Source organism: Dreissena polymorpha, chromosome 16 (assembly GCF_020536995.1).
Source record: "Dreissena polymorpha isolate Duluth1 chromosome 16, UMN_Dpol_1.0, whole genome shotgun sequence".
In the NCBI taxonomy this organism is placed as follows: Eukaryota; Metazoa; Mollusca; class Bivalvia; order Myida; family Dreissenidae; genus Dreissena; species Dreissena polymorpha.
The window spans coordinates 4,287,963-4,309,617 of NC_068370.1; the positions used below are offsets into that span (position 1 = coordinate 4,287,963).

The following is a 21,655-nucleotide window of genomic DNA, read 5'->3' on the forward strand; positions in this document are numbered from 1 at the left end:
GGTAGAGCGAAGACTTGATTTAAATCGTTTTATTTATTTTCTCAACCACATTTCATTGTGAAATTTGATTTATTTTTGTGTCGTATTGGCGTTGGTAATTTATTAATATGGACAGTCAGGATGAGAGGAGAGATCGCTTCGCCGGCGGGGACAGGGCTGGCACAGTAAATGGACACACGTAGCGACCACGTGGTAGCGGTCAAGAAGGTAGGCCCTCGGGAATAGAGGAGAATTGTTTGACGTGTTTGGTTTACATATAATACGCACATTGTGAAGAAAAGTATCATTTATCACGTTTTTCTCTTGTAAAATGTAGCTTAAAGAGGCATGTCCTTTTTTCGGAAAATCATTGGTGCCAATCCTGATATAATTGACTGTATTGTCGGCGCTTACGCATTACCATTCTTATAATTACCTGAAAAATGTGTATCTGTAAATAACCAATCAGCTTTAAAGCAGATAGATTAGCAGATATTAACGAGTCGGTGCAGGATATGTAAAATACTGGCTTTATTGAAGAATTAAAAGACATCCCTCATGTTGTTAGTCAATCAAGTGTAGCCGTGAATGAAGCCGGAAGCTGGATTTGTGATCAATAAGGACAAGTCAATATAAGTACCAGTTCAGAGGCTAGAATGGGTAGGATTAATCTGGGATAGCCAAATGTTTTCTTTTGAAATTCTCGATAGAAGAATAACTGATTTTAAAAATACTCTTTTAAAGGTATTTTCTTCCATGCCAATGGTTTCGGCAAGGGATTTAGCTAGATGTACGGGGAAAATTGTTTCAATGATGCCTGTTATTGGTAGTCTGGCTAGGTAAAGACTAGATATCTTTATTCTGAAATCGTTTCTAGACCGTCAATGCATAGAGTTATAGCCCTTGAACCAGATAGCTTATTTATTTCCGAATTTAGATTTTGGTTAGGTCGCATAGATGGCATACAATCAAGACATTTTAGTAAAACTACATGTGTTGAAGTTTTAAAAGTTAACAGTGATTCAAGTGGGTTTGCCGGTGGGGCTTATATTGTTGATATGTCAGGTTTTATTTTTCACGATATATGGTCAAATGACGATTGCAATACAAGTTCTACTTATAGAATACTTAATGGAGTAGTTCTAGTTTTACGTGCCTATGGGATTTTTTTAAGGGTGGGGGGCTGTTAAGAGGTTTTCTGACTCTGAATCACGTGTAAAGTTGGTAAAGGTAGGAAGTTCTAAAATTGAGTAACATGATCTAGCACTAAGCATTTTAGTATGTGTTTGAAGATGAATATAGGACTAGATATACAATCGATTCCAAGAGAATTAAACTCCATTGCCAGTATAAGTAAAATGAGCAATACAGATGAATGGTAAATCTCACGAGATTTCTTTGAGTATTTAAATGGTAGCTCGGGTCCGATTTTGATTGATCGCTTGGCTACTGTTAAAAATGGAAATACTTTTAAGATATAATTCAAAATTCTTTGATTTTGAAACAGAAGCAGATTGCTTTACACAGTTTGGGGTGCCGATTTGAGTTGGTTGATGCCCCTATTTATCTCGTAGGAAAAACAATTTTGCACTTTCTAGAATGCAACGCATATGGCGTTTTGGTGGTACACAGATGGCCTAGTGCAGCATTTTGGCCATTCTTATTTGAGGCTGGTAATGTACAAATGCACTTTGAGAATGATATTATTGTGTTTGACAAAGGGCAAACTATTTGTATGAGTAATAACCACTCTGTTTCAGTTCAAGACCCTTTTCAAGAAATGTTCTTGCTATTTGAATTTAACTATACTATATGTCGTTTTTATGTGAATCAGTGATATGAATGGTTTGACTGTTTTGCTATACTTATGGTATAGTTGGGATTTTTCACGTGTTCACGTATATGTGTAGAAATGATTCAATGGATGTTGTTTTTGTATAGCCATTAAGTATGTATAGTAACCATGTTGGTGTATGTCCGTTTGCACCTGGTGCTTACGAAGTCGTGTACAGTACACGAGGAATGGAATATTTGCAAAAAAGAAAGCATAAACAGTACTTGCAAAAAAGAAAGCAAGGGTTAAAAATAATAGTTTTAAAAGTATAATACTTGCAAAAAAGATAGCAAGGGTAATATTTATTTCAAATTGGAAAATACTTGCAAAAAAGAAAGCAAGGGAAACGGTTTTGTTACAGAAAGTCAATTTAAAATGTTGGTGTGTGTGTTTCGTGTCTGTCTGCCTCTGGGGTAGACGCGATTGTGTGTGGCATTTCGTGGGCTCATGGGGTTGTGGGATCGTGTGGTCGTTGTAATTCTGGTCTGGTTGTGTTTTCTGATGATGGATTGAAAAGGGCCAATTCTGGGCCGCTGGTTCGGAAGTGCTTAGTGACTAAAGCGGATGTGTAGAGGCTTTGATTCTTTGATATGAGATGTGTAACGGTGTGTTTGGTGCGTTTTTTGGGGGGTTTGGCGGTTTGGGGACTTTGAATTGAAAGGATGCGATACAAAATTTTTGAGGATTGTGCTATAATTATTATTTTCAATAGTAAAATGGTTCAATTGTGCAAGGGCGAACAGGTTTTGACATTTTGTAAAACAAATGCAGTTTTATGCCCTGTCTTCTACTTGAAAAAATGTATCTTGGTTGAAACTATTCTAGATATTGCAATATATGTTTCGTTTAGAAACATAACAAATGGTAAGAAAATGAATAAATACATTTTAGTTGGCTCTAAGCAGATGAGTTACAGTAGACAATTAGATATTTTGCACCACATCTTTCGTGAAATTTGACTTAAACCTAATGTTTACGGATTGCATAATTTCGGTCAGGGGAAGCAACTGCTGTTGCAAATAGCGGTGTATCTGATAGTGTTAAAAAAGCATGGGCAGTGGAAGACTGTTGGCGCTTAGGATCACTGCGTGAGAGATTCGGATGAAACACAAACAATTGTTTCTTCTCATTTGGATTTGTAAATATATATGGTACTTGGTGTTGTATGTTGTTAGTTGTGCGTTGTTTTTTTGCCCCGTTCTTTTTCTGTCGATAAAATACCCTGCTTGTCATGACACCTAAACAAATGTGTTTGTTTTTATTCTAAATGGTTAGATGATAAATAATTTATGTTTGTCATAAAATGTAATGGAATATAAAACATAAATGTATTTATTATCGTTGTGTGAATGAATAAACTGGTTATACAGGTTCTTGAAGGTGACATATGTCCAATGGTGCGGAAATCAAGATTTCCTCGTGCACAGATTTGTAGGTTTAGTCATTCGACAGGCAAGCAGGGTAGAGCGAAGACTTGATTTAAATCGTTTTATTTATTTATGTTCTGTTTGTGTGTTGATGTTAATATTATGTTTTATGTGTTTCAGTGAGTTTTATGAGAGCAGACGGATGACTGACTTGAGATAGAAAGGGGCATTGGTTCCGGACATTTTACCATGGGATTTACATAGTTTTCTAAAAAGAATACTTAACGTTTACGATATAGTAACAGCTGATTATTTGTAGATTTCTCTAAAATTAGAGGTTTCAGGAGGTGATGAAGGCACCTAGACACCGGCCTTGAGCCATGGGTCCTCATACGTCCCCCTGCCATTAAAAGAAAAATGAAAAATGAGCAGTAGGGTTGCGTATCCCGCTCGCGGTTACACCTGAATCGTTCGTTACCACCGATTATTGTTTGGGGTGTACGTGAAGTCATGTGCACTTCTCTTAATTGATGGTAATGAATAAATCTTGTAATTATCGCAGCTGTTTTATTAAAACTAATGCTTCACTTTATGTACTTTTCGCAAATAGGCGTTGTGGATGGGCATAGGGGGCGTCCTCGGTGCGCTTTGGGCATCGGCGGCGGACGGGCGGTTGTTAGGGCCGTGGCGTCCTTGTTTGGGCTTGTGATTTTGAATTGTGTAGTTAAATTGTGCAATTGTATGATTTTGAGTTTAGGCTTGACGTCTGATGGGTGGGTATTAATAATCAATTATTCACATGTAACGCATGAGCATGTTTAATGATACGTATAACGACGTGTTCTACAGAATGGATTTAGTATCGTTTCAGTTCTTAAATATATGAGAAGGATGTCGCAACGTTTACTGACGTCTCGAGACTTTTCAACTTAGCGGTGCCATTGGGGTCGATATCTGTTGCTCATTGAACACATACGATCGTCAGAAGATTTGTTTCTTGCATTTATGTGTAGAAAGCCCTGTCAGATACAAACACCCACTCCGTGCGTGTGTTTCAAGAAATAAAATACCCTGCTTGTCATGACACCTAAACAAATGTGTTTGTTTTTATTCTAAATGGTTAGATGATAAATAATTTATGTTTGTCATAAAATGTAATGGAATATAAAACATAACAAGGTTTAACTATAAAAGCACGCTTTAACTGGTAGACACAATGGTAAAGGGACCTGCTAGAAATGCGCTTAACAAAGAAATAAGCATTAAACTAATAAAACACAAGTGTCTTGTAATAGCGCGTTCAATACAATCGATAGATAATAACACGAAAACGGTAGTAGCTCAAGCAGGAGCTAAACAACCTAGGAATGAGTTGTAGAAAGAAGAGAGAGCGCTTTAAACAGCTGAGCTTATTGCCTGACGAGAGATAGGGTTTTAAACGCCAAAGATCTATCAAGAAATAGTGAATTTGAGCTCAAATGTATAAAAAGCACTAAACATACCATATCCAAAGTGTAAATGAGCATCAATCTGGTAAAACGGGACTTAATGCATGTGCGAAAAGTGTCGTCCAAGATTTGCCTGTGCATTCCGCGCAGGCTTATCAGAGAAGACAGTTTCCTTCTAATCTGGATTTTCTCGAAGAAAAGGCTTACCGGTACTTTAAGCAAAAAATATCATACAAGCAGAAAGTGTCGTCCCTGATTAACCTGTGGAGTGCAGAGGCTAATCTTGGACGACACTTAACGCACATTATTATCCTTTTGTTCATTAAAACACGAAGTTTTATTTATTTGTAGTATTACTTAAATATCATACGGTTTAGAAATTGTCATATTGAGGTCCGTCTAGATAACATCGTCCCATTAATTTGTCACTCGTCTGGTCGTATGCGTGTATGAATACTATAAATAGCATTGCTACACAATTGAGCCGATCACAATCGTCTGCATTGACTTCATTCAATGCCATGTAGCCGTTGTAAAACTCGATCCTCTTATTTTGTAACAATGTGTGTATTTTTTTTTCAGAGAAATACGAACATCGAATGTCAGCTTTAAATGTATGTCACCTTTAAAAAGATATTATTCGCATCCCGGAAAGAGAACAATAATGCATTTGAATATCAACCGTACTTTCGTTTGACAACTAATAATGCTTGAACGATGTGAATCTAAATTTAGTTTTAGTGCAGATTCGTTCATATCTATTCATACCCCTTACAGAAACAGAATGTTTGATGCAACTTTGCGGCAACTTTGCCGCAACTTTGCGGCTAATTTTTTGTTTGCGGGAAGGTTTGCAAGAACTTTGCAGGACTTTGCGGCTAACCGCAAAGTTTCTGCAAAGTTGTCGCAAAGTTGAAAGAACTTTACGGCTAGCCGCAAAGTTTGCAAGAAGTTAGCAAGAAACTTTTTCAAAATATTGGTGTTGCAGGAACTTTGCAAGAAACTTTTATTAAAAATATTTATATTGCAGGAACTTTGCAAGAAACTTTGATATAATATTGATGTTGCAGGAACTTTGCCAGAAACTTCGGATTTTATGACAAAATGTTAATGCCCTACATGTCAATATAAGAACATGAACTGAGTATGATCCTATCAATATTACTGTTGTAAAAACTCTTAACATTGGCTTACTATAGTAATAGTAGTTTTCTTAGTAAAAAATGGACATACTTTCAACAAAATGCATCAGAGAGTTGCCTACTCTTGCCAGATTTAAATGTGAGGTAATGATTGTAAACAACTGCGCAACATTACAAACAATAACATATGTCAATGGACTAAATAATATTTTAAAGTAGCATTTAAGAGGCCTTTTCACAGATTTTGGCATGTTTCGAGGTTTTTCATTAAATGCTTTATATTGATAAATGTAAACATTAAATTTTAAAAGCTCCAGTAAAAAATCAAAAATAAAATTTAAAAAAGGAAAAAAAAGTAGCCCGCAGCAGGGCTCGAATCAGTGACCCCGGAATCCTGAAGTAAAATGCATTAGCCAACTGAGCTATTCTGTCAAGCATACATAAGATGCGTATTTTATACGTTATATAAGCAATCTTCGTAGTTTCACAAATTCAAACGACAACAACAGAACTCCCCAAATCATTCAATCGTTTCGCGTTGCAATGCTTTATAAGTTTTAGGTTTTTTAATCGTCAAAAGAAGCATATAATGGCTATATTAGACCATGGCAAATGTTCAGTAATACTGTTTCCTCACAAATATCATAACTAAACCGAAAATTTGCGAATCTGAAACAACCTTTTTTCAATTTTGTCAATTTACCAAACCGTGAAAAGATCCCTTTAAGACAAGAATGCAGAAGCTCTGGTGATTAGTATGATAGCTCTCTTTATTCTTTGAAGAGTACGTAAAGTTAAATAGGGAAATAATATAAAAACATTAGTTGTATGATTAAGTATTTTTATATAAAAGTGCAATCTTTTTTAATTTCCATTGGTATGAAAATGTATTTACAAAAATTACTTCATTAGAGTCCCTTCCTTATTTTGGAGTTATTCTTCCGACGACAAAAGCACTGACAAAGGATGCTGGACGTTCGACTTCAGGTGCTTGACGAATACTAATTTTTTGGTAAAAGGGGAACAAATTCTTGACAGGGTTGTCGCCTAAAGTCAATAAAAGTATATAGGTCATCGAATTATAATGTGCATAAAGTTTCTAGTTGAAAGATTTGATAGTTTTTGAGAATCCATCTATGTTAAAATGGCCATTATAGTTATGTACTAAGTCAAAACAAGGGTAGATAACTTTATGAATACAGGTCACAGGGTTACCCAGTGGGCATCAAACGTTGTGCGAACGTTGCTGCAACGTAATATTTAGGTCGCAACGTCGGCAACCATTACCGAACGTTGCCACCACGTTGCATACAAAACATTACCCGGACGTTTCATCAAACGTTGCAGTTTGGTTGTGACAATGGTGTATATGAAAGTTTTCCCGACGTTTTTTTCCAAAGTTGCTGCAACGTTTTTTTCCAACGTTGCTGCAACGTTGTATTTAGGTTGCATTCAAACGTTGCAGTTTCCCAGTGGGCATCCAACGTTGCTGCAACATTGTATTTAGGTTGCATTCGAACGTTGCAGTTTGGTTGTACCAATGGTCTATATGAAAGTTTTCCCGACGTTTTTTTCCAACGTTGCTGCAACGTTTTTTTTTCAACGTTGCTGCAGCGTTGTATTTAGGTTGCATTCAAACGCTGCAGTTTGTATGTCACAATATCCAACGTTGCTGCAACGTTGTATTTAGGTTGCATTCGAACGTTGCAGTTTTGTTGTACCAATGGTCCATATGAAAGTTTTCCCGACGTTTTTTTCCAACGTTGCTGCAACGTTTTTTTTCCCAACGTTGCTGCAACGTTGTATTTAGGTTGCATTCAAAAGTAGTATTTCTGTTTTTAAATAATATAAAAAAATTACAAACCATTTACTGCCAACCGCTCTTTCGAGGATTATCGGCAGATATGCACACTGTCGAGTCCGTTTCCTAGAAAGAACCAGTACTTGGTGTCTACAGAGGGGATAATGAAACGCTCCCCGAGTAAGAATCGTACTTTATAATAATACAGTTCACGCATATGATTTCTTGTACATTTTAGAAATTAAATTTTTAAATTTTACAAATCAGTTGCTTAAACTTTACGATGCTAAATATAAACTTTAACTCAAAATCGCCGGATAAAATATATTGCTTAAGTTGTGTTATGCATTAAAATGGTACAATCTTGTTTCAAAGTTTCAACCAAAAATTAATAGTCTACATTTTTTTCTGTAATATTCAACAGTCGCCGTGGTGTAGTGGATGAGGTATCTGCCTAGTGACCGGGAGTTGTTGGGTTCGATTCCCACTCGGGAAGCGTTTCAGGTAACTTTCTCTAGACATCAAATAATGGTTGCTTGTATGAAACGAACTCGAATTTGTTCCATAACTGCTGAAAATAATCGAAAGAATGGTTGGCAGTAAATAGTTTTAAATTTTTATATTATTCAATATTATTAAATAAAAATAGAATTTAAAAATACTGCGTTTTGATGCGACCTAAATACAACGTTGCAGCAACGTTTGGAAAAACGTCGGGAAAACTTTCATTTGTACCCTTCGTACAACCAAACTGCACCGTTCGAATGCAACCTAAAAACAACGTTGCAGCAACGTTGGAGACCCACTGGGTACCAGCCTTACCACTATGGAGTGGACAGATGTCCTGGATCCAAGTTTGAATTGGATATCTAGAATAGTTTTTAATACAAAATTGACTTAAAGAAAAACTTAAATTTATCTTAATTTTGACCTCACGCGTGTCAATGTATATTTCAACTTGTAACAGTAAATAATATACACGTATATAATACTACAATTTTCTATCGTTAACCCAGATTTACAAGTTTCCTCTTTAGGCAAGAATCTTAACAATTCACGCTGACTCAGATGGCAAATTGAAGACAGCTGCGCTTGTTTTTCTTGCAAACCTTCACGCAAACAAAAAGGTTTGCCGCAAAGTTGCTGCACAGTTGCAGCACACATTTTGTTTCTGTAAGGGATCTCTTCTGATTGGTTCATTGCAGATTGTGAGCCAAATTTGAATGTGTAAACATGCATAGATTAACGCAGGACCTGTTACTGGTTTGAAATGTAGTTTGAAAGCAATGTTTGGACTTAATAAAGTTAAAGTTTTAACAATATCCTGAAATTCTTCCTTTGATGAACATTCTTAAACAATTAAGTAGAATGTGGAAATCAACATTTTGTGTGTCAACAAGTCTAAAGGAGGAATTCAGTGAGTTATGAAGTGGCCCTTTTGGAAATGCTTTGAACTATTTAACAGGTTTGTATTGTTTTTCTTATAATGTTAAGTTTAATTTAATGATATTGTTTAACAGTTTCAACTACCTGTTTTGGTGGGTGATTTACATTTAAAACAAGACTATTGCCAAGCAATAAAAGTCCCCTACCGGCTCCACCATTGTCAGAAATTTCACCATTGTCAGAATATTTTTATTATTTGTTTCCATAGCAACCACAATTTTTGACGTAGGAACAAAATTAAAAGACGTGCATAATGTCGATATTGCAATCTATTTATGTTCCAAGTTTCATGAAAAAATATTAAGAACTTTTAAAGTTATCGCAGGATCCAGAAAAAAAACAATATTCAGCACTATTTCTAGTCTATTTGTTGCCATAGCAACCACAATTTTTGACGTAGGAAAAAAGTGAAATAACGTGCATAATGTCCATATTGCCATCTATCCATGTTCCAAGTTTCATGAAAAAATATTCAGAACTTTTAAAGTTATCGCAGGATCCAGAAAAAAACACCATTTTCAGCACTATTTCTAGTCTATTTGTTGCCATAGCAACCACAATTTTTGACGTAGGAACGAAATGAAAAAACGTGCATAATGTCAATATTGCCATCTATCCATGTTCCAAGTTTCATGAAAAATATTAAGAACTTTTAAAGTTATCGCAGGATCCAGAAAAGTGTGACGGACGGACGGATACAAAACCATGAGTCCCCTCCGGTGAAACCGGTAGGGGACTAATAAATGATGAAACTAATTATCTTTGCAATAGGTCAAATAACAGACATATTTAGTCAGTCAAATGTATCTCTATCTTACAACACCAACATAGTTGTAACAATCAATTGCTTAATCAGTGACCAAATGAAATGGCAATGTAACCAATACTTAGATTTATCTATGAATAACTACTCTGCCACGAACTGTTAAGCCTTTTTTTCACTTACATATATAAGAAAGCTATTGATATCGCTTAAAAGGTGTAAAGCAAAAACATAATATAATATAGTTTGTAACTTAATCAAAATTATACAATAGTCAATCAAACATAAAACTTTTCTGTTTTAGTCATATGTTTGGCGAAGCATTCATATGACATCTCTAACATTTAGAAAAAAGCTATATATTTGTATGCTTGCAATTTTATTAACCATGTGACAACTTTGCAAGAACTTTGCGGCAACTTTGCAAGAACTTTGCGGCAACTTTGCAAGAACTTTGCGGCAAAGTTACCGCAAACTCCCATATGCAAATGAAGTTTGCGAGAACTTTGCAAGAACTTTGCGGCAACTCTGCAGCAACTTTGCAAGAACTTTGCAGCAAAGTTACCGCAAACTCCCATATGCAAATGAAGTTTGCAGGAACATGGCAAGAACATGGCAAGAACTTTGCTAGAATTTGCAGCAAATTTTACCATGTAAATTAAGTTTTCGGCAAAGTTGCTGCAAACCCATATGTAAATGAAGATTGCGGCAAAGTTGCTGCAAAGCTCATTTGCATGGTACAAGTTTGCAAGAAAGCATGTTTGCGGCAACTTTGCTGCAACTTTGCTGCTAATTAGCATGAACAGTTTGCAGGAGGCCTGTTTTTTCGGTAAGGGTACGACACACTAACACTAACTCCGATCCTAATAAAAAGACAGTTTCGCTCGGCTTAGAGGATTGCACAGTCATGTAAAATATTGAATATAATATATATTTATATAATGGTAGCAAGATGAGTTGCAGATAATTGGTCAGTTAACATATTTTAACGAACTCTTTTGACCTGTTAATTCTTTTCAGCTCAATTAAACAGTGAAAAATGCGCATAATATCACTTAAACATGGAAATTAATCAAGTAATCTGTTAAAAGTGACTCGTTGATTTTCGATATTCGAAAGAGCTTGCGGCACGGTTTGTAAATTTAACTGAGATCTTTCATCGTTTTCCCTTTTAAATTTACTAATTTATGGTTATTAGTAAAATCCTTGATAGTCTATGAACTATGAAATAACAATATATAATAATAATAATAATAGTAATACTTCTACTACTACTGCTAATAATAATAATAATAAAACGGATGTATCTTTATACTGTCACTCGTATGTGGTTACGGTAAATTATGGACAGCAACCCAGATCAGTTGAGGTCCACAGGTGAACATAACCATGACAACTTTTCAGCCGAAACTAGAGGAGGCCGTCGTAGTTTCCTCTGACCACTGCGATCATGACAAAATGCCGTAGCCTGTGTATCGAGGAACATAGCACGACCAAATCGCTCAGGACGCTTTACATTTTCATCATATCACCGCATTGATATCTGCCTGATACAACGTTGCCTGATATAATTTTTATATCATGGTCAACAGGAAGTTCTTATATCAGTCATGTGTGAAGGATGGTAATATTACTCGGAATCAACTATAAAGTAATAGTTTTTAGTAAAATCGAATCCGATTCAACAAAACAAACAATTTGATACCATGATGTAATTTATTTTAATCACAAAATGCAACACAAACAGCAAACAAAAGTGTGAAAATCGTTTCTGATCAATAACTCGTCAACGAATTGACCGATTGGCTTGATACTTTACATGTGCATTTGCCTTGGACAGTAGATGACCCCTCTTCAAATTGGGGTCACTAGTTCAAAGTTCAAGGTCACAAGCACAATAAGTTTGAAAATCATTTCGATCAATTACTCGGCTTGATACTACACATGTGCATTGGCCTTGGACAGTAGATGACCCCTGTTGAAATTGGGGTCACTAGGTCAAAGGTCAATGTTACACACTCAGTGTGAAATCGTTGCCGATCAATAACTCGTCAACTGATTCACTGATTGGCTTGATACTTCTCATGCGAATTGGCCTTGGACAGTCGATGACCCCTAATGAAATTGGGATCACTAGGTCAAAGATTAAGGTCACTATCAAACTTAGTGTGAAAATCGTTTCCAATAAATAACTCTTCAACGAATTGTCCGATCGGCTTGATACTTCACATGTGCATTGGCTGGCCTTGGACAGTAGATGACCTTTATTGGAATTGGGATCACTAGGTCAAAGGTCAAGGTCACTATCACACTTAGTGTGAAAAGAGTTTCCGATTAATAACTCGTCAACCAAGTGACCAATTGGCTTGATACTTCACATGTGCATTAGCCTTGGACAGAAGATGACCCCTGTTGAATTTGGGGTCACTAAGTCAAAGGTCAAGGTCACTGCTACACACTAAGTGTGAAATCGTTTCCGATCAATAACTCGTCATCTAATTCGCGGATTGGCTTGATACTTCTCATGTGAATTGGCCTTGGACAGTAGATGACCCCTATTGAAATTGGGGTCACTAGGACATGGTCACTGGCACAATAAGTGGCAAAATAGTGCTATGAATGTTCGAAATAAAACAGCGTGTTAAATATTAACATACAATATATTTTGATGGTGGAAAAATAAACTGCTTATAAGCCATGTTAGGACACGTATGATGTGAACTCCTTAGTATAATTTGTATTTACTAACACTAATGTATGGTTTGACTTTAATAACGCACATTTCATGCGCTGAATATGCGACTAACAAGTGAAACAAAAAACACACAATAGCTTCACTTTTGTTTTCAATTTAATTATTGAGAAACGTAAATTTCAATCTTAATTTATTTCAAAGTCAGCATTTTCGCCGAGTATCTTTTTTTAAAGAAAATTTTTGTTATATTTAGTTGTGTTTTTTGTGTATTCCGTTTTAGCGATTATAAAGCATTTTTGCCTTTGTCTATATTATACCTGTAGTTATTGGTGAACTCATGTTCAATATTTTATAAATTCTGTTGAGGAACGTTTCCCAGACATATCAAAAGCAAGCAAGCACTATCAACGAGGTTACGCAACAGACGCGTGATAGTGTATTGTTCTCTCGACATCCCTCTATACTTGTTGATCAGCAGCATTGTGTACACACCGGTCTTACTGACCTGTGTACTAACGCGAAAAGAATTGTGGGTAGCACTTCTTTTACGAGTGTAAAGTTAAAGCGAAAGTAGGTCAGGTAATCGTGTTTCTGATAATCGCTATCAGTCTTAAAAGAGATTCAAAATTACATTTAAACATAATAAAATAACATTTCTTTATACAACATTCCTTTTTAAACGCACATTAAAAACGATATTTCTTTTATTATAAACATTTTCATTCCTACACAGAACTACTTCGGCGGAAGCATAAATCCCCAAACCAGGGGAATGTGATGCGTCTTAGTATAGAGGTGACAATAACGTAGTGACGTCACCATCTATGTATAGAATGGATCAGCAGTAGCTTTATTAACACTTACGTATTAATAGCCTCAGATTTTGAATGACATGTGCTGCGCGAAATATACCACTTGAATAAGACAGAGCATATAGTGGACTATTTAAATCATTTATAAATATTACCTTCCTCGAAACGTATAATTCAAAAATTGTTTATTGATTTTTTTTTTCTTGTTAAAAAATATTCCATATAACACGATATTCACATGATGTGTCAATTTGTGAATGAATAAAGTTGAACAACTGAAATCCCTGGCATAAATGATACAACTCTTTCTCAGCGCAGATGCGGCAGTTATCAGATTTATGGTATATTACAAAACTGGCTTGCAAAACGTGATATTTACCTTAGTTGTTCGCAAGGGAACAACTAAAAATCCTTGGATAGGAACAACATTCGAACTTGCTTTGTAAGACATGCAGGTAAACTCACTAACCAAAAATAAGGTAAATATCACAAAGTGATAAAAATACCAATCTGAAAACGTAATGCCGGACAGACAGACAGTCCGACATCGATATGCCACCCTACCAGGAGCATACAATTTGTGTCTGCACTGAAGTTCCAACATGGACCCAATAGAGAATATAACACCACTTCAGCAGGCAGGCTTATGAATTTGAATAGTAGTTTAAACGTTATGTCAGTATTACACAGTTTTTGCAAAGTTATAGATGAAAAGCTTTAACTTTTTTTTCTTCTGAATTTGAATTGATGATTTTCAAATAATTAAAAATATTTGAAATATTTGTTTTACTCCTAGCCAGAAGTTTGTTTTGATTGTTTGTATAAACAATGTTATCCACAATTCTATTTTGAATCTATTACATTATCTTTTAAAATTGTCATTTTTGCCACTGTTAGAAAACCTTTTAAATATGCCTGATAGCATGTACATGTACGCAATGAGAATGTTAAATCATTAATACATGTCCAACATTATGCTAGTGTGATACTCTGAAAACATGAACAGCCAAGTGTGTGTATTTCAAGTTTGAAGATCTTCTGCTCCTTCTGCTCCTGAGGCTGCATTATGGGAGAACACAGTGTGTGTACCGTTACTCTTTGCTGAGCTATGCGTTTTTTACTAAAAGATTTAATATTTTCAGTGTGGTCTTGTGCTGTGGGGGGATAAAATAATACCAGGAGGAAACCCTACCTGTCCAGCATGGTACTAGAATACCTGGAGGAAACCCCACCTGTCCGGCATGGTACAAGTATACCAGGAGAAAACCCTACCTGTCTGGCATGGTACAGGAATACCAGGAGGAAACCCTACCTGTCCATCATGGTACAAGAATACCAGGAGGAAACCCCACCTGTCCGGCATGGTACAAGAATACCAGGAGGAAACCCTACCTGTCCGGCATGGTACAAGAATACAAGGAGGAAACCCCACATGTCTGGTATGGTACAAGAATACCAGGAGGAAACCCCACCTGTCCGGCATGGTACAAGTATACCAGGATGAAACCCTACCTGTCTGGCATGGTGCAAGAATACCAGGAGGAAACCCTACCAGTCTGGCATGGTACAAGAATACCGGGAGGAAACCCCACCTGTCCGGCATGGTACAAGAATACCAGGGGGAAACCCCACCTGTCCAGCATAGTGCAAGAATAACAGGAGGAAACACTACTTTCCGGCATGGTACAAGAATACCAGGAGGAAACCCCACTTGTCTGGTATGGTACAAGAATACCAGGAGGAAACCCCACCTGTTTGTCATGGTACAAGAATACCAGGAGGAAACACACCTGTCCGGCATGGTACAAGAATACCAGGAGGAAACCCCATCTGTCCGGCATTGTACAAGAATACCATGAGGAAATCCCATCTGTCCTGCATGGTACAAGAATACCAGGAGGAAACCCCACCTGTCTTGTATGGTACAAGAGTACCAGCAGGAAACCTCACCTGTCCAGCATAGTGCAAGAATACCAGAAGGAAACCCCACCTGTCCAGCATGGTACAAGAATACCAGGAAGAAACCCCACCTGTCTGCCTGTCTGGTATGGTACAAGAATACCAGGAAGAAAGCCCAACTTTCCGGCATGGTACAATAATACCAGGAGGAAACCCCACCTGTCTGGCATGTTACAAGAATACCAGGAGGAAAACCCACCTGTACGGTACTGTACAAGAATACCAGGAGGAAACCCCACCTGTCCGGCATGGTACAAGAATACCAGGAGGAAACCCCACCTGTCTGGCATGGCACAAGAATACCAGGAGGAAACTCCACCTGTCCAGCATGGTACAAGAAAACCAGGAGGAATCACACCTGTCCGGTATGTTACAAGAATACCAGGAGGAAAACCCACCTGTACGGTATGGTACAAGAATACCAGGAGGAAACCAAACCTGTCCGGTATGGTACAAGAATACCAAGAAATAACCCCACCTGAACGGCATGGTACAAGAATACCAGGAGGAAACTTAACCTGTCGGGTATGGTACAAGAATACCAAGAGGAAACCCCACCTGTACTATATGGTACAAGAATACCAGGAGGAAACCTCACCTGTCTGGTATGGTACAAGAATACTTGGAGAAAACCCCACCTTTCTGGTATGGTGACCACTAACAAAACTCTTAAACTGCCTAAACAGGAATTGGATCAGTCCAGTTGGGATATGCAGTGCTATCGCATCAGAGGCTCAAATCTCCAGAAGCATCCTTAAAACAGCAGCTGATAACCTTGTTCAAACTTGTTCAAACAAGAAACCGTCGGAGACGGGTGATGCTTCCCAAAGGTTTTTTGTCACAATATTGCACTATATATTCATATAAAGAAAACGTCTTGAGGGGCATAACTTTGGACAAAATATTACGCTGGGTGGTTAAGCAACTTAAAAATTTCAATGGGCCATAACTCTCTAAATAAATCATCTAACCAGAACCCACACATAACATGCGCATCTCCTCAAGTTAGTTAAGCTTCCCATAAAGCTTCATTGAATTCCAGTCAGTAGTTGGGGGACAAGAATAGCACTATATGTACAGTTTATAGAAAATTTCAAAGGGCCATAACTCTGTGAAAAATCATCCGACCAGAACCGGCTGATAATATGCATATCTCCTCTTGGTAGTGAAGCTTCCCATAAAGTTTAATTGAATTCCGGTCATTAATTGCTGAGAAATAGCCCGGACAAAAATTGTGCACGGACGGACGGGCACACGCACGGACGGACGAAGCGGCGACCATATGCTCCCCCCCCCCAAAAAAAAAAAATTGAGGGAGCATAATAAAGCCTAAAACAACACCATGTTTAGCATAAATCGGATGAAAACTGTGAACAAAAAATTAAGTGAATGAAAAATAATTATGAACTTCAAATACTACAGTGCTAGTTTGATGGAGCTTGTTTTCTTGTTTTATGAAAGGGCCAAGCCTTCCAGTTTGTGGAATAATGTATTGAGAAAACTGAGAAATGGGAAGAAACTTAGAGGTTAATTTGTAATTTTGGGTAATGATAGTCAACACAATGGAGAAGCAGCAGGATATTTCCTTATGTTAAATTGAAAGTGATGCAAAATTGTCTCATTCTAAAGAAATTTTATTAAGCCTAGGCTAAAAAGGAACAAGCACTGCCACAAAAATGAAATCATGAATCCTACTCACGGGCCTAAATATCCAGTCTCCACTAAAGTTGTGGAACTCGCACAAGGCCAGTCAATGTGTATGAGGACCAGTAGCGTACTGGGTGTCATGGCCTGAGGAAACGTCTGGTAGAGTTTACATGTTAATTTGCTTCTTCAGGGCCAAGTTGCTGAAAATATGTATAAAAAAAACAATTAAAACTATTTTGGCAAACAAATTGTGTTTCCAATAAACATTTATATTAAAGGGTTATTAATCAAATCATATAAATAACTGTATTCAAAATTAACAGCTTTTAGATTTACTGACTGTTCACAGTTTTGAGCCACCTGGGCCTGTTAAATTGCATGTAATGGATTGGTAGCCGGAGAAAGCATGTTGGACATATGGAAACTTAGTTATATTTTGCAACCAGTATGTCGATCAAAAAAGCCCACCAGCATGCGTGCTCAATGAGCTAACAATTAGAGCAAATCAGCACATTACCTTTTATTCAACTTTAATATCATTCTTCATTTTAGGAACACTTTATCACTTTTAAAATACCACAGCAATTTTTATTTTTAAAACCAACCAATTTTCTTACTAACTTTGAGAAGATGGGCATGTTCAAAACACTTTTTACGCATGCATAACAAATTAAAGCACTTCATAGATATCATGTGATGCTAATTACAAAGCATTTTCTACATAAATTACCGGTAATTCGCGTCATGCAAAAATTAGGCTCATGCTATACGCTGCCAGAATAGCTCCAGGCCAGCCTGTGCATTAGCGCAGTCTGATTTAGAGCTACCCTGTCACCTAATGAGACCACGACACCTTTTAATTGTGGACAGGTTTTGTGCCGATGGGTAGAAGGGCCTTGAACTATGGCATAAGAGCCATTTTCGCATTACCTAGACTCAATTGATTAATAACAGTACTGTTATTTAATGATTCTTAATCGCACTCCCAGTGCGATTAAGAATCATTAAATAACAGTACTGTGATGACTGCACAGGCTTATCTGGGATTTGTGACCTTGACCCAAATGAAATTTCCAGACGATATGCGCAACTAGGCTAGGAGCTTATCAATCTGACTAAGTAACACTGACAGCCCTTTTTTGGTTTAAGAGATTTAAAGTATTTATGAATTATATACTTTGACCTAGTTTCCTTGAGCCAAATAATTTTTTTATCAATATGCACAACTAAGGTTGGTATTGATCACTTCTTCCAATCACTTCAGTAGTTTATGAGAAGAAGTGCCGACAAGATTCCAGGAAGATTTTCCATCCATACATTTCTCTAGACAGAACAAAAACAATATATCCCCCACATGGGGGAGAAATAATTCAATTTGAACAAGAAATGTTTGTTAGACATTACTCCATAAAATGTTATACTTACCATATTACTGACACACAATTTTCATATTAAAGAAAGGTATTTATGACAGTTTAGGTATCAATACCAGAAAACGGGTCATCCTTTATTGGTTAGAAGCAATATATACAAAATATGAGACTTTGGTATCAAAAATATATCACTCAGACAAGGTTTCGTCTACAGATACAGAGTGACCGATGGACGACTGACATGTGCAAAGCTATATGTCCTTCATTTAAGGGAGGGGGAGGGAGATAACACAAATGCCTGTGAAAATTGTAACATTTGAAATGTTCACTAAATAAATTAAGTACCTCATGAACTACAGCTTCAAAAGTCTTTGTCAATGAGGCATCATCAGTGTTGGCAGTGCCAAGAGAAGGCCAGGGATCAGACAGAGGGTCAGCCTCAAGACTGGCAGACTCCTTGACCTCTGCATGCTGGAGAACATCTTTGAGAATGCACTCGAGACAGTTCTTGGCACCTGCTGGGCTCAAGTGCAGACCATTAGCCGTCAGCAGGTTGGCCACCTACAGGTTCATTAGACTACGCATCAAATACCTTTAATGAAATATACAATATTCAGTTGTTATATTATTTCATTGCCTGTTCATGAAATAATGTCCTAGTATAATACATAATTTTCTTTTATATTGCTAGTGACATCTTTTCTAAAGTGTGCTCAATGGAACAAAAATTGTATTGCAAGAAAAAAAGCTAAAAAGAGTATATTTATGTTTTAAGTGTACCAAACATGTTCCAATTCTGTGTGTGTAAAAAATGACCTGTTGGAAATTTATTTCCAAAAACAAAACATTGTTTTGATATATGAACATATAAAGAGTTATAGCATTAAAGGACTTTTTATCTGTTTTAAGCGAACTTTGTTTAATAATGCTTTATAAATGCATAACATCAGGCTGGTCAGGACAGGTCCGGTCAGTAAATGCGTTCAACATAAGATATTGGGAGCTGGTGGTTTCATCAATTGTACGCTTTGTAGGGATTGATCATGAAAGCCTTGATAAGGCAGTTATAAAACTACTTTTATTTAAGCTAGGCCAGATGATAGTTGCAGGTATAAGGATGTGCACTTATTGTTGTTTAATTAGAAATTGCAGTCAGTTTATATGACGAATAGCTTGTTACTGTAGGTAAATAACCAAAACAGCTCACCAATGGGCAATTTTATAAGCCTTTGATGAAGTTATACATGTATATGTGCAATATTGTATTAAACTATAAATAATTAAGTTCTCATGATATATTACAAAAACAAATATATTTTGTCTACATGTATGACAATTTTTTATTGATAAAAAACCCTGACATATCTATATTATTGTGAACAATGTGTATGAGTCATGTATATTAGGTACCTTCCTATACTCTATAAACCGGATGAAGGTTGTGCTCGTAGTCAAATCTTTCAACAACTGGTTAGCCTGATCCAGCGTTGAATAGCGGTCATTTTGCCCTTTGATATAGACCGGCCCTTTCTTCTGTCGACATCACGAGGCAACACAGAGCAGATAACAATCTCTGTGTCTGGGATGATCTCGTGTATGACGTCACAGGTTTTCAAAACATGTCTACAAAAGAGTTTCAGACATACACACTTGACTTAAAACAATAAAAAACAATGAGAGGGAGCGAAAAAAATACATTGATTTCGGTATTTGAAGGGAAAATTGTTCGAAAAAGGGTATGCACAAACATAAAAATTTCAAAAGACAACTGCATGATCTGAATAAAAATTCTTACAATTAGAATACAAAACATTTATGATATGTGCATGCCATACAGACACAAGACAATGTTTGAGGAAGAGGTCTCATACGCCAACAGCTCACCAAGACTTCTGGACCAGTTGACATTAAATGCCCCAAATATTAACAAAGTAATATTCTTTAAACATTACTTTTTTTACAAATAACAAATAAACAACAACACTTTGAGCACATTAAAGAAGCCCAGCTTTCCGAAAACGTGGCTCATGATTTTCTTTGTTAACTAACTGAAATTGACATATGCTTTACAATTATGTGTCTAGCTGTTGTATTCCCTCTATGGTTTCTCTGTATTTGAGTTTTACCTTCACCTGCCTTCCACGTCATAATTGCGAGATGTATGTGAACCGGATGTTGCGGATGCGTGTTGTCTGCGAGCCGAGCAGACGGCGACGCCATATTTACACTCACTGACATTGACGTTGCCATCGGAACGGTTTTGAGGTAAATTATATATGATTATTCTTTACTTATTGTACAAAGTCCCTCTCTGTGACATTTTTGTACAATAAAACAGTTCAAGCGACGCTGTGTGGCGCAGTTAAAACAACTAGAATTTATTCAATTATAAAATATGTAACACTATGAGCCATTCAAATGTTTATCGATAAAGGAATATTTTATCTAGAAACTGCATTGTATTGAATGATAAATAATCCATTATAATTATATAAAATAATGCACGTTTTAGAGAGCGTATTATCGATTTCGCCACTTAATAATAAACCGTGTACTATATATCGACCCTTGCATGTACTATTTAATATATTTACCATCGCTTCTCGGTTTGTCAAATGACATTATGAATATGATTAACCTCAAGTCTTAATCATTAAGTTGCTTTTCAAATGTGTTGTAGGTTTTGAGCTTTTTTTTTTACCGCGTCCTGATTTAAAGGGGCCTGTTCACAGATTTTTGCATATTTTGAAGTTTGTCATTAAATGCTTTATATTGATAAATGTAAACATTGGATCTTAAAAGCTACAGTAAAAAATCAAGAATAAAATTAAAACAAGGAAAAAAAAGTAGCCGGTACCAGGGCACGAACCAGTGACCCCCGGAGTCCTGTAGTTAGTCTGAAGTAAAAACGCATAAGCCTTCTCGGCTATTCCGCCGGGTATACACTGTTTAAGTATTTTATACTTTATACAAGCAATCTTCGTAGTTTCGTAAATTTAAACTACAACAACAGAACTCTCCAAATTATTCAATCCTTTTGCGTTGCAACGCTTTTTAATTCTTAGGTTTTCAAATCGTCAAAAGACACATATAATGGCTATATTGGACTATGGTAAATGTTCAGTAATACTGTTTCCTCACAAATATCATAACTAAAACGAAAATTTGCGAATCCGAAACAACTATTTTCAATTGTGTCAATTTACCAAACCGTGAAAAGATTCCTTTAAGACTGTGTCTTTTCAACTGGCGTAAGTAAAGAACGCATCACGCACCGTTAGTCTTGTCGTTTACTGATGTGTATCGGACGCACTTAATAACAAAACGACAGTAGTAAACGCGAACTATTCTATAAAATGATAATGAATTTTTAAATGCGTTCATCGAAG

General features: G+C 36.6%; 1 protein-coding gene across 2 annotated transcripts in view; it reads left to right on the forward strand.

The window, feature by feature from the left end:
• The window catches only part of LOC127862613 (steroid 17-alpha-hydroxylase/17,20 lyase-like), a 111,502-nt gene that overhangs the window by 59,542 nt on the left and 30,305 nt on the right, over positions 1–21,655 (forward strand). The window lies entirely within an intron of this gene.